We start from the raw sequence: 15,877 nt of genomic DNA, 5'->3' as shown, positions 1-15,877 counted from the left end.
GAAAATCTTTTTTTTTTCAAATACCCCAAGATCCACTTTGATCCTTAGGCTGGAACTCTTTCCAAATATAAAGTTTAATATTTAACCTGCAATAAATAACATAGATTTAATTAAATAAGCATTTAAAAGAAGCCATGTTCTTAAATGTCAGAAAGCTGCGTTACGTAAAGTAAAAATAAAAATATGTATCAAAAATGCTCCTCAATAAAAATATTGAGACATACGGATTGGTGTAGTGTTAAGATGCTGTACTCGCGCTTAAAGGCGCAGGTTCGAACCTGGCTCCAGTCAGGGGATTTTCAAGAAAAGACACAGTGCCCACATCGTGTTTTTATGCGGCATGTAAAAGATCTCTCGAGTGCTCGTTTGGCTTGGAGAGCTCTTAATAAAATTAGATTTCTTGTACATTTTCGCATCAAAGAGAGTGAGTGAAAAAACTGGATGTCAAAAATCTCGAGGTAAAAGCATAGTGGTGCTACGTGAAGTAATATATGCTATATCGGGGAATCGCTCTGGTCTGCAAAAAAGTTTTACTTCTAAGGCAGTTTCATTAGACAGAAAAATAAAGTGAAGTAAAATAAAATAAAAATATTGAGTCGCAACTGATGAGAAACGTTGTAAAGGCTACCTCCATTTTTCTAGTTTTAAAGCTGAAATATTAATATTTTTATCGACTCTATCCTCAAAATATTAAAATAGCTTGGTACGACACAAATGAGCGTTTTATAAACGTATTTCACAGTTCAAAAGTTGAATGAAAGATATTGTCATACACTTCCATTGAAAAAGAGTTTCTTTTACTTCTGAAACAATTTTATGCTATTTTGAATACATATACCTTATGCAATGGTTTATTCATCTATAAACTCTTCATTCGTAGAAGTCATCATTGCAGTTAATATTCTAAAATCACATGGTATATGAAGAAAACTTATAGGGAAATGTCTTAGTATGTAATTTTCTATAAATAACAATCCAAGTAATAATGAATAGCGTTAAATTGATTTAGTCAGTTAAAACCATTGAGTAAATTCCAGAACAAAAAAATAAAGCTTTAACAGAAGCCCAGACTGAAGGCAAATATCTCGCTCAATTAATCTGTATAAAAATTGTGTTCAAGCAAATACAGGGAAGTATATTCAACCTGTTAACGTTTGAAGTCAAGTTCCTCTCCCTCCGATTGGTCTAATTTGCCGAAAATAACTCAAACACGTGTCTAGAGCTGGGTCTAGCAAAGTTTAAAACATGTCTTTTATGTATGTATTGATTTTATTTTCTATTGTAATTCAAGAACTGTGAGCAAACATTAAACATTCTTTTTGCTGTTTCTACTTCAATGAAGATGTGTTTAGAAATTCCAAAGCAGTAAAATGACTTGATTGATATTTTTAGGTTTTTCAGTAGTTGTACTGAATAAACTAATCTCATTAAAACATATAAGGAATAAAACTCTTTCACAAAAGAAGAGAGGGAAGGGTTTGACGATGAAACAAATATTTTCAAAGGCAGTCGATGTATGATTAAAGAAATGTTAAAATTGATCTGAAAATACCTGTTGGTAGTAGCTTAGTCTGTGCAAAACTAGTTAAAAATCTGTGACGTTTATGAAATAGAGTTTGCTATCCCTGCTTTTTCATGTATTTAATGCAGATTTTTGAATCGTCAAACAACTGAAGAACTAAGGAAAAATATTAATCTTAGAGCATTTGTCGAAGAATTGTTCAGTAGTTAGTAACTTTTTTTAATTTTTTTTTTTCAGTCTCTTTATTTTAAAACATGTTAGGTGTAATAAAAATCTTCCAGATGCTTGACGAAAGATTCAACTGCAGGAATAAATTACTTTTAAAAAAATGATGCTCTAAAATAAAAACAAACTATTTAAGGTTTTGCTGTGAGTCCTTACATTAAGATATTTATTTTCGCACTAAATATTTGTTTTATTACTACATAAACTGCAAGAGGTTACGCGTCGGTTGGAAAATCTTCTGAAAAATTTGTTGTGTCAAAGACCTCTTTTCTTATATATTGTTTTAACTTTTTTTTTTTGATTCCATAACTCAATAACTTCTACGCATATATTTTCTGAGAAAAGTATATTAATACAGCTCATTTTTCGCTGATCAATAAAAATCATAAAACTTTTGAAGAAGATCCATTTTATTCATTTACTTAGAACTTTGAAAATTATCTTTTTACTTCTGAGAAAAGAAATGCATACAAATGTCATTAATCATAATAATGATAACGTTTTTTGCATTATAGATAATCTTCGTATTTCTTTTTTTCCTGTTAAGATTTTACTTGCTCTAATGCCGCTCACATACTTAAAATGCATAGTGTATTGATAAATCATTAACTTTTTTGCAGGAAAACTTATATAAGCTGAAATTAATTCACAATTTTTTTTTTTAATTCTGGAAAAGTTAGAAAAGAGCAAAACCTTTGTTTCCACTTTGAATGAATTTGTTTATCCGTCAATATTGATTAAAAATCAGCTAGAATAATACTCTGATGTGAAAAATACTTTGCTACGCAGTGAAATCCCCTAATAACGACATTTTTCTCTAATTTGCAATCGTAAACATTAACAAAATTTTATTAAGTTAATATGAAATATAAACTTATATTTGCGGAAGAACTGATTATACTTGAATTATAATGAAAAATGTTTTGTCTTAAAAAATGAGTGAATGTATTTTTATACAGGGTGTTTCTGAAATCTTGGGCAAAACTTTAAGGGGTGATTAGTACACATCAAAACAAACAATATAATGTCATCAATAAGGGTCCCAAACGTCTTCTGAATTATATAGGTGCCATTAAAGTTTAGGGTCTAAAGTTTCAAATGATCATGGAAAACGGAAAAATTGGTCGATTTGTTTGCGGTTTTTGCTAAAAAAAATTTTTATCAGTATTTTCTTGTAAATTTTAAAGATGCAGTTTAAAAAATGCCGATAGGTGGGCACTGAAAATTTTGCAGTAACGAACAACTATTTTTTGTCGCTACTTTTGAATCTCATTAAACGTTTTCTAATGCTTGAACTTAAACATACATTTTCCGTTCATTGGGAGAATCATTGGGAGTGATGAAGTGGCACAAACTGAACTGTCTTCAAAGGTTGAAATACACTTTGTCACAAAAAAATCTATGCGTCAAGAAGAAATTGAGCTGCAACTAACAAACCCGGCAGGAATGTAGCTTGGTAAGAGATGATTTAAATTTTGTCGCCAGTAAGGAAAGGGTAAGCGCGCTAGAGGAAATAATATCCATAGAAAGATATTACTAACACAAAAAACTTGTCATTTGTGCGACCAAAACTCGGGGACGTATTCCAGTTTAAAGTTATAAGAGACCATGCAAAAGATGAGTTTGGAACTTACCGCCTTTTCAAAAGAATGACAGGTCCTCAAAGTAAGAAAAACAAGGTATTTATATTTTTCACTGCTATTCAAAAATAAATGCTAATGTTATGCCGTGATACGCAAAAACACACGACAAAATCTCGAACAATTTGAAAAACCACTCTATGCACAAGTATTATTTAAACACATGTTAACTGCTATATTTTACCCCAAAAGGCGTTATTGAGGGCGAGCGAAAAAAGGTGTAAGTCACAAAACGCTGTGTTTCAAATGTCGGTGAATATTGGTCGTACGAATTCTTCCCTAAAGTAAGTTAGGGGACATGGGGCCCGTATAAAAAGTTAAATTTTGTATTTTTTGACTCATTTTTATTTTTACTTCAAACTTTCAATATCTTAACTCAGCATCTGATTTTGAACGTTTTTGCAACTGAAAGTATACATCTAGGACTAACGGTTGCGAAAATAAAGGTCTTGCAGGTTAAAACGGAACACCCTGTATACTTTTAGTTAAACAAGTAAGTAAGCAACATGAACAGTCACACAAGGTGTGTGACATGCCACGGAGGTGAGAATCCACATGTTGTGAACCAAAAATATACTAAAATAAAAATTATTATTAAAAATTGTTGGTAGTTTTAAATAGATATATTTTTTGGTTGAAATTAAAAGTCATTGCAAAATGAATTGTTCCTTAACGTTTTTACTGTAAAAGGCGTGCAACCAAAAACTTACACTTTTTGAAGAATGACCCTTAAAATCAAGGGCGATTTCAAAACGTATGTAAAAAATGATTTTTAATATCAAAATAACAATTTTGGGCTGCCTAGTACTTTTTTCAAGTAGATTTCACCCTCAGTGTACCCTAGCTGTAGTATATGAAATGACAGAAACTAGGCGCTTTTAACTCTGCAGCACTTTCTTCGATAGTTTTTTTTTTCTTCTTAGCATCTATAAGGATCTATAAATGTAATTGACTGAATGTCTAAACAGCCTAAAAATTTGTATAGAAAACTCTGTACAAAAAAAGCAATTAAAAAAAGCAAGATTTTATTTTTTTCTATCGATAACCTCTTTTCCTCTCGGTTTTTTTAAAATAATTGCTATAGGATTTGAATTTTTTTTTTCTACAGTATTCTAAAATAGATCTTATCCTTGTACAATTATCGAGCTATAAAAAGTAAACTATTTCTATTTCCTCCACATTATCTTGGCCACTCTAATGCTTGAACAAGTCCTTTCTCAAGAATTTCACCGTAGCCTTTCCCTATCATTATCTATCACTCTTTCTACAAAATATTGAAAGTCACAAGAAATGTTCTTTACTAGCAGTCATTTCCCAAATTTCTGAATTTCCTTTTCCCCTATGAAAATAGCGATATTGGAAATTTGTCTTTTGGCTGTAAAATGCCTTCCTCTTCTGTGAATTGGTGTATTTTTAGAATATTTGGCAATTAGTTTCGAAACTTAGGCCCACGCATTACTATATTATGTAAAAGTGAATAATGAATAAAATGAATAAAATATGTTGTTATTCTCAAAAATTAAAAGAATTGGGTTGTTTGATATTAATAAAAAGGCTAAAAATAAAATAATTCTGCTTTCAGGAGTATTAAATTAAATACATTGCAGTCACTTTAAGGTTAAACAGAATGTCAGTAAGTTAGGGAGGAATTTTCGGTGTTCCGGCTTTAAACATCCAATTCTACTTACTCAGCATTTAAATACTTCTGATATAGGCAGAGAATATGAATTTTGGAAAATTTAAACCAATAATTTTCGTGCTGAAGGGAAAAAACTGATTTTTTATGGTAACTGATTCACATTCATAAACTGGTTTTACGATTGTTTCTGAACGAAACCCTAAAAAAGTATTTTTTGATATAAGCTTCCAGCATAAAACTAAATTATGAGTGTAACAAAATACACTAACATTTTTTTCTTTTAATTAGACTTTTTTAAGGAAAAAGGTTGATTACTACGTACCAAATTTTCCCCAAAAAATCCGGAAAGGTTATAGACATATGTTAATCTTTTTTCAATGCGAAAAATTATAAATTAAAATTTAACTTGGTACACTTTAAAAACATACTCGGTGTTTTGGACCTCTATATTCGCAACCGTTAGCCCTAGATGCATACTTCCAATTGCAAAAAAGTTAAAAATCAGAATTAGATATTGAAAGTTTGAAGCGAAAATAAAAATGAGTCACAAAATACAAAACTTACCTTTTTTACGGGCCCTAGCTCCCCTAACTTATGTTTAGGGAAATAAGCTCCATCGAAAAATAATTCCAACAGAAAAAGTTTGTTATTAGTACGACTAATATTCACCAATGTATGAAACGCAGCGTTTCATATCTTACACCATTTTACACTCGCCATCAGTACCTAACGGGTTCACACGCCATCAGTACCTATCACACCTGTCGGGGGAAAATGTAGCAGTTAACAAGGGTTTAAAATTATATAATTGAATAGCATAAAGTGTGGTTTTTCAAGTTCTTCGAGGTTTTGTAGTGTGTTTTTTAGTATCATGGCATAACATTTGCTTTTTTTTTTGAATAACAATGAAAAATATAAATACTTTGTTTTTTTTTTACTTCGACAAGCTGTCATTCTTCTGAAAGGGCGATAAGTTCCAATCTCATCATCTGTGTGGTCGCTTATAACTTCGAATTCGAATATCTCCTTGTGTTTTGGTCGTACAAATGTCAAAGTTTTTGTGTTAGTAATATGTATCAATTGGGATTATTTCCCTAAATATAAGTTTGAGGACATAGGGCCCGTATAAAAAGTTAAATTTTGTATTTTTTGACTCATTTTTATTTTCGCTTCAAACTTTCAATATCTAAACTGAAACCAGGATTGTAAAGAGGTACAAGTCACAAAACCTAGCTTTTCATCTCTCGGTGAATATAAGTTGTACTAATGTCATTTTTTGCGTGGTTGAATGATTTTGCATTCTTTTGCTTTCCCAAAACATCACTTTAGGGATGCAGGGGCTATATAAAAAGTTAAATTTCGTATTTTACACTAATTTATTTATTTATAAGTTTATATTCTTTTGCTTCAAACTTTCAATGTCCTAAATCTTTATCTGATTGTGAACATTTTTTCAATTGAAAGTATGCATCCAGGACTAATGGTTGCAAAAATAGAGGTCTTGCAGGTTAAAGAGGAACACCTTGTAAATGTCAAGCTTTTAAATGATATAAAATACTTATACATCCATTAGTGTTGAAATTTTGGTGCTCAGGTTGACATTTCGTGGAATTGCCCAGTTGCATTCATCGTTTTGAAACTTTTTTTTAAATTCAAATACAACCTTTTCCTTTTTACTTAAGAGTAAACCCATCAAATGAAACTTCAAATATAATTTTTGGTAGTTCCTTTTTATAAATATTAAGTATCAAAACAAGGGCATGACAAAGTGGCTTTACTCTTTCTATTTACTTGACAAGCAATAGTGTAATAAGTGTAAGCAACATCAAAGAGTTGCAGCAGACTGCTGTTTCAAGGCTTTAACGAATCATCTTCCGCTGCGCAGAAATGTTCAACTCACAATAATAAAGTTATATGCGGACGTGTCAAGAACAAGAAAAGAGTAGTGACTGTAAAAACTGAAAGTGTTATATTCTGTTTCCACGTTTACTTATAGTTGAGATGCCTTATATTTACCTTTTCTTTTTTTTTTTTTCACTGATGCAAAGTCTACTCATTTGAACAGCTGTTTTAATTTGCAGTTTGGCTCGTAAAGCATTATATCGTTTTGACGATTTTGGTTATAACAAAGTACAACGTATATGATTAACAAAACTCAGGAATTTTAATTGATATGGCTTCTACGAATGCCAATCTTCTTCCCATATTTATCTAAAATTTATACAAATCACAAATATTTTAAAAGACAGTCTATTCTTACAATACAGTCCAGTAGGAAACACATTCAACTTTCCTAGTGCTTGTTTTTACTACACTAAATTAGGAGATTTGCATAGAAACTTCCTATTTCCTCACGCAACTGTTAATATTCAGCTGAAACAGAATTGCTCTTGATGATCGAAACAAATATTTCATTCGAGAAACTAAATTACAAACTCGCCCAGTCCGTACATTTTATAACATTATGAAGGACTTCAAAACTAAAAGTTTCCTTCCTGCTTTCATCTACAAACGTTATAGTTTGAATGTCTTCTTGTCTACTATTTCGTCAAAGATAAGTGATGCTTTCTATTCTTTCTGTAAAACATAGCTATCAATTTCTCTTGCACAATTTATATATTTATGGAGTACCTCAATTTTTGATGCTTTATTTTCTCTTCAAAGGAGATGTCAAATTGATGAAGTCTATTTTGTTGCTGAGATATGCTTTATATTTTCTCTTTCAATCTGTTATGTGTAGTTTTCAGTGAGTTCGCAAGTTTTTAAAATTTAGTATTAAGTTACGATACTCCTTAAAGTGGTTTAAAAAAATAAATAAATCTCGTGTAGGATTCTGAAACTAATATAGCCAAAAATATTTATGTTTATTGAATTTATAAGTCCATCCATTATATAAATTTATCTTTATGTTTTTCTTTTCTTTCTTTCTTTTTTTTTTTTTTTTTTTTTTTTTTTTTTTTTTTGCGCAAAGCGATACTTCGTCTAAATTCGTAGCCTGCTTTAATACTTTTTGTTAGTTATTCTATCCCGATAAATCATAAATACAGTTTAACTTTAAGTTTACAAAAGGAAACATATGTATATTGACAAAAGCGAAAAAAAAAAAGTAAAGTATTTCTTATAAAACTTAAAAATAATGTTTGCAGCTCTTAACGAAACATTTTTCACAAATTCGGCACAGTATATAAAAGAAAAATAGATGAAACCGAGATCAGAGAGAGATTTCTTTAGTGGAGACATGGAATTAAAAATTAATCTACACGTAAATCGTGCCAGTTAATCTCGGCGTCGTACGTTATTTCACAATTATCAAGAGAAGTTCCTTCAAGAACTTTAAATTGCTTTTTCTTAGAATGATGCCTCAGCTTATTTAACAATTGGAAAAGTATATCTCCTCCGTGACAAAAATGTTTCCTTTTCATTATTTAAAAAATATTAATCTTATAAAGTATCCCATTGTTTGCTGAATTCAGAAATTATTAAATTCTCCGGTAACTAAAACCCACATTCAAAAATAGATTACTTTTAACTTTTTGCGAAATAGCTTAATCTAACAAAATGAAATTGCAAATTAGATATTTAAACGAACTTTGTTAGACTTTAAAGTGTACTTAAAATTCCATTTAAACGTAATTAAAAATAATCTTAGACAGAGTAATCCAAAAGTTTATAGTGATGATGGTTTACATTGAGTCAAAAAATAGAATATTTAAAATAAAGGGGGAAAAACATTTTCAAACAAAACACTGTTAATACTTTGTCGCGTCATATTTTGCTAGAATCACAGCTTTAATCCCTTTGGACATGGATTTCTTCAGCTGTTTACAATCAAGGCTACTGATACTGTTTCCATGCCCTCTTTAATACGGCAATGAATTCAATTTTGTTCGTGGCCCATAGGTCTTGAACTTCTTTCTTTAGATTTGACGATGCCGCAATTTGTTGATGGTATTGAGATCAGGTAGAGTTGCTTGGCTGTTTAATACCGAAATCATTCTTTGTTTAAAATCTACGAGTGGCTATAAAGATGTGACAGAAAGTGGAATCTTGCTGAAAGATAAATGTATCACTGAACGTGTCAATGCTGTGCCTCAGAAAAGAGTATCATGCTGCAATCCAGTATTATTGATAAACAGTGGAATTCACACATTGTTTTTGGATAGATACAGTTTCAGCAACTCTCATGCATCCACATCACCATGCCATATAGGATGTCTCACATTTCAGAAAGCGCCTTACACAAGATCTCTCATGTGCTTCGCTTTTTTAACGCCAAACTCGAGCACCTTTTTCTTTAACAAATAATTCTAGTAAATATTCATCACAGAATAAAATACTTTCCCAGAATTGTAGCACCTTCATGAGCTTATCTTTGCTCCATGTGAGTTGGGCACGCGTCTGCTTCATGTTCAACATCTCTACCAGTTGTTTCAAGCTTTCGATCTTGTTTGCTTTAGTTGTTTTTCAATTGGTAGGCCCTTCTATATTCTCTTAAAATTTTCGAAACTCTAGATTGTAAAACGTTCATTTAATCCAAGTTGAATTGCGGTTTTCTAACTTTAAACAATGATATTATATAATGAGCATTTTTGTTTTTCACATTGATGACCCACTTTCAGCAAAAGAATAACGTTAATGTTTCCGAGAGCCAAGTTTTATATTTGTTGCAACCTACATTATTAGCAGGCATGAAACTATTTCCACTGCTTTTCAAATTTACATTAAATGAATTGATTCTTCTAATTTTTTGACCCATATAAAAAATCAACATAATACTCAAATGTACTGAGGACCATTAAATTGTTAAAACACTATTTGAAAAGTCGCTGAAATTGTTTTACCCTTTCATTAATAATAAATAAGCATGCTTTACTGTGTTTAATATGCATGCGTTTATTTTATCCGACTATTTGACAAGTCTTGCTTACGCATAGTTCTGATTTTCTATTGTTTTGAATTTGGATTTTAGTACATTATGTTGCATTGAAAGATTTTTTTTTTTTGCACTTTTTTAAACAAATGTTACGAACAAGAGGAGCGAATGGCTGCAAATATAGGTATCTCCAATTCCATTTTATGCGCAAATGCGTTTTTTTTTCCCTCTCAGTGAAACACTTAGGTATACCAACTACTTGAGAGAGTTACAGAGATTCAAAATGGCCCCCTAAATGGTTTAAACGGAACAGGAAAAGTTACGGTAACTCATATCTTTTTGTAACATTTTTTTTTCTTTTGAGATACCTACTTTTGCCGTTACACTGTCTTGAATGTAAACAATAAATGGGACGTAATGATTCTGCCAGATTGGAGCATGATAATTTGAGCATGACGTGGTCACGTCAAGGAAGACAGAATTCAGCTTCTTCAGCAGTCCTTAGCATCGTTTTATATTTTTGAAGATTTTCAAATGTAGTATTAGGTTTAAAGAGTGTTCACATATGTTTTAAACACATTTTGAAGAACGTGACTCTCGGTTTTTATGACCATTAGATCAAAGTTCAAACGTTTTTCTCGAAAAAAAAATGTTTTTGGGACAATAAATATTAATTGGCGATAAATCTTTTGAAATTTCAAATTCGAAAAGATGTGGTCGTTTCTTCCGTATAAAATAAAAACGTTTTTATTTACTAATAATAAAGCTAAAAGTCTATCTAGATCTCTGTCTGTCTGGATCTCCATGGCGGGCACAGCGCCTAGACTGTTCGGCCGATTTGCATGAAATTTCGCACAACGTTAGTTTGTAGCATGGGGGTGTGCACCTCGACGCGATTTTTCGAAAATTCAATTTTGTTCTTTTTCTATTTCAATTTTAAGAAAATTTTACCGAGCAAATTATCACAACGTGGAAGAGTAAATTACGAAATTATCATAACGTGGAACCGTAACATTGGCGCGCAAATGAACATAGCGAATTGGCGAGAAATTCGTCATCCATTATTTGTAAATATACAGGCGAACCAAATGACCTTTTAATTTTCAACTACGGGCAAAGCCGTGCGGTACCACTAATATGAATATAAAATGATAAAACATAAATGAAAATTAAATTGTCAGGTAAAATTCTCATACGGTTACTTTTTTCGAATTAGTGCATGTTGTAAAAAATACTACATACAGATTGAAACCCTTACGCTGATATACCGTATAAATTCTACGTGTTTCTTTGATTAGACTTTCGGGGGATGCATATTATGAAAGGACATATAATAGAAATGATACTTGAATTTAGGATCAGAAAATGTAACTTCTTGGGCTGAGAAGAGTTTGCATTACCAGCTCCTCTCAGCTAAACATCACTTTTATGAGAGAATCTTGTAGTGTTTTTGTAATAACTTTAATTAAGTTGATAGAGTTTGGAGGCATCAACGAGCACATTGAATGTGCGAAAACTATATGCCGTAAATTTTGACTTTATTTATATTCCAATCCTTCTTTTTTTATTTTTGAATTACTTTTGAAATGGTATTTTGTTTCACCATTTTGTTTTAAAATTTTTGATCGTATTAATTTAAGGGCTACTACTGTTCCTTAAGCATAAGTAATAGATTAAATTTTATTGTATTACAGTACGAATCCATTAAAACTTTCACTAAGCTTGAAATATGTCAACAAGCTCAGTTTTTATGTTATTGGCACAACAGAGTCCCTTTACAATGATTTCGCCATCCTCTTCATCAACATTTTTTATTTTGCAGACATAGTTGCAGTGCGTTGTAATTGTGAAACCGTTCACAATTACCTTTTTTTAAAATCACATTTACCCCAGATTTTCAAAATGAAGCGATAATTTTGAATGTGTAGTAACATTTTAAAATATTGAAAAAGAGGGAAAATAAATATCTGAGCAAGTCGGCCACTTCAAAAGAAATAAGTTAATGTATTCATTACTAGAAAATTGAAACACACACATTTTTTTTTATCCAATGCGTTGTCAAACCGAGGTACTAGAGAAAAACATTTTTCCAGTATTGAAATATATATACCAGGATTAGGATGATTGTTTCCATGATTTAATAGCATATAAAATCAGAAATAAAAAATATACTATTAGATATTTTTTCACATTACTGTAAATATTGAAGTTATAGACGTCGTTCACAATTCCTCCAATTAACAATTACTTCACTCAACCCTATGTGTTTTAACAGTTTCTTTCTTCGTTACGTCTTACGCAACACATTTGAAACTTTATCGTTATCATTTTAAATAATGTTGTCTCATGATCGGGGAAAAAAATTGGAAATTTTATTATTTTAAATACAAGCATGGAAATATTTTCTAATGTTTATTAATTTTACATTTTCTTTTTTATTTAGGATTTTGTAGTATGATTTATAAAATATTCAACTTTGTGTTAAAAGATTTCATTTCTTGCTTAAGGAATCGTAAAAGACACTTTATATCAAATTGTTTTTCCTTATTTTAAAGATAGCATTATTTTTTCTTCTTGAAACGCGACGCATACAAATATATCAATAGATACATTTCAGCTAATGTAATTTCAAAAACAGTTACATTCTTATTGGCAAATTCCCAAATTTTCTCTACAATTGAAAGCATTTAGTTTCAGGTCACACAAATCTAAAAACATCCAATTGTAAATTTATTCGGAGAATTGAAATGAAATAATCAAGTAAAATGTGTACGAAGACGAAAATGTTTTGTTATGCAGTACATTTTATGATAATGTACAGACAAGTTGTGTCTTTCGAATGCATTAGTACTTTTGAAAGCATTTATCAAATTGATTTTTGTACAAGGGAGCAAAAAAGCATGCATAAGTGAACACTTTGAAAACGCTATTTCGATAGAAGAAATGATAAGAGAAGCGCTTAACATTAAAATTTGAAGTAAAACATAAGTTTTATGTGGATTTTTTTCAAGAAAAAGTTGTATAAATATATGAAAGAACGCGCTTCACACGAACGAAAAGCTCTTAAAATTCGTTGAATAAGAATATATCTAACTCATTATTTAGCATTTATATCCCCAACTGTCATATGTTAATGACATTGCAGAATCAAATCAATAAATTATAACTGCCAAATGTCCTTTAGAGTATCGTTTCTTAAACATACCAATTAGAAAGGAATGTCTATTTTCTAGTCTGTGTATTTACGTTTGTGTACGCGTTTAGGATATCTACTTACCATGCTCTTTCATTGTGTTTTCAATAATTGATTAAACCCAAACCTGTTTGTATGCGGTGTATAGGCATCGCATAAAAAAAATCTTCACGATATGAAAAGTTTTCTTTGCAGCACGGTTAAATTTTTTTATGCTGTGAATAGGGACCGCATAAATAATTCTCCCGTAGAAAATAATATAAAAACTTTTTTTTTTATACGAAATCAAAATAAACCAAGTGATGATAATTTTGCCGAACAGTCAGACAACATTTCCCGAATAAGGAAAGTTTTGGAAGGTCACAGTTACTTCCCATCGGGATGCCTCTGTCGTCACTTGAAGATACTACCTCGCACTCGTATATAAATAAATTCGCCAATTGAGTCTCAATATGATTAAAATTTTCATAGACCGCACAAACACAGATTTGAGCGTATTATATAACCGATTTCGTTTACTGAAAAAGAATTTGCTAACGTGTTTGGTTTCTTCTAACCAAGAAAATATACGATAGGGTAATAATGAAAATAATCTGTTCAACAATCGAAAGAGCATGGTGAAATGTTTTTGGCTACATGAATTATTTGCCCTCGTCTCCCGCAAAAAACAAAAAATCTACCCAAATGTTGAAAACAGTCACCAAATTTAGCAAGATTCGCTAAGAAATGGAAGTCATGTTTTACACGGTTTGAAGATGGATGTTCTAGTGCAGACGGTGAATTCGCGTTTTTCTTAAAATTTTGGCAGAATGTGAAATCTCTATAAATGGGCAACGAGAGCAAATAATTTATGCTTCATAATGTTTCACTATGCGCTGTTGATTGATACCGCTTTATTATTATGTTTTCATTATTATACAATTCACGTGCTTTTCTTGAAAAAGGTTACTACATATTGTAACCTTATGTTGAAGTATTTTCTGATAGACTTTTCCAAACTGGGCTTACATTTCTCCCCCTGCTCAGTGATGTGTTTTGAATTTATTTTGCTAGTTTCGTTTATTCATTTAACTCCTTAAATTGTTTTCAGTTTGCACCTGTCTATGCTGTCATAACACAGCATATTTGCATTTTGAAACTTTTTCAAGAAATAAATTACGTTTTTTAAAATTATCTATTAAAATACTTTGGTAGTTAAGTATTCACAGTAACGATTCAAAACACGTGCATAATTAATGACTGTAGCTATAAACCAGTTTAATTACAGAAGGCAGTCTATATGGCATGCCAGTTCTTACACATACAGTAGAACCTTTAAAGTAGACCACCTCTCTATATTGACTCCTTTTGTCAAATACAAAATAAGTCCTACATCATATATATCAACCTCTATAAGTTAACCACCTACTTCAGTCGAACACTAAACTACTGCACTGTAAATGGTCAACTTACACAGGTTCTCCGTGCTGAAATATGCAGGGTGTTGAAATTGAGCTTCCACAGAACAAAAGTAGTGCACTGTTAAAAATTCGGGAAACTTTTTTGGTAAATATTACTGTAAAAGGAATGTTTACAGTACAGAAAAAAATTGCAATAAATAGTACAAAAAAAAAAAAAAGATTCGAGCGCCAAAGATACACCACGTGACTTACAGTGTGAATCATGCAACACCGTATTTCCCCTTACTCGATGTGCCCCAACTGGTATGGTGATCAGTAATGCCGCCCGGCAATACGAGGGCCCCGAGATCGAACCTTCTGCTCGCATGTTGCTTTTTTAACTCTCGTTTATTGTACCGTAAAGTTTATCAGTAAAATAGGATTTTACGGTAAAAGTTACTGGCAATATAGATGCCAGTAACTTTTACCGCAAAATTTCAGGATTTTTTTAAGCAGTGTACTGATCAAGGCAAATAGTTTTGGCTATAGTACCTAGGGTCACATTCTACTTTAAATGATTCAATTATACTTTTGACAGCGTCAGTTCTGTAAGGGGTCTAAGGACCCTTAACCTTCAAAATTTTTGACTTTCTGGAAAAAATGTATGTTATGCATAATTTAATTCTGAACAATTTCATATCTTCTTTATTACCACACGCAAAAAACTTTTCAAGTTATCGTAAAAATGCGCTAACTTTCCCCATAGAGAATTATGTTTACAGCAGCTGTTTTAGCTTCTTTTTCTTAGGTGCCGGTTTCTCGTTTTGCGTGTGTGATATCTCAGAAAGTTTCTTACGTATTTCCGTAAAACTTTTCATGCATGTTTGTCTAATTTCTTTTTATGATCTAAACCTAAATTATAACTAAAAATGAAAATTAATATTTAAAAAAAATTCACCCAAAATTTTGGAAAATTTTGATATTAACTTATAAAATTTTAAAAAATAATAATTTTAAAAAATAACTAAATTTAGGTTAAGATCATAAAAAACCCAGCCAAACATGTATTGAAAGTCTTACGGAAATATATAAGAAACTTTCTGAGATATCACGCACGCAAAACGAGAAACTTAAGAAAACGCAACCTGAGAAAAAAAATCTTACACAGCTCCTGTTAACATAAATCTCTGTGGGGGAAGTATACGCATCTTTTCGATAACTTGAAAAGTTTTTTGGGTGTGATAATAAATAAGGTATCAAATTGTTCAGAATTAAATTAGGCATAACATATATTTTTTTCCAGAAATTCGAAAATTTTAAGGGTCCTTAGACTCCTTAAATTCGTAGTTGGCCAGCACTTTAGGGGATTTCTTTAACTCATAGTCAATAAAAAGGTTTGTGCAACT

The sequence above is a fragment of the Uloborus diversus genome, chromosome 10 (assembly GCF_026930045.1).
Source record: "Uloborus diversus isolate 005 chromosome 10, Udiv.v.3.1, whole genome shotgun sequence".
In the NCBI taxonomy this organism is placed as follows: domain Eukaryota; kingdom Metazoa; phylum Arthropoda; class Arachnida; order Araneae; family Uloboridae; genus Uloborus; species Uloborus diversus.
Note: the sequence above shows the minus strand (reverse complement) of the source record.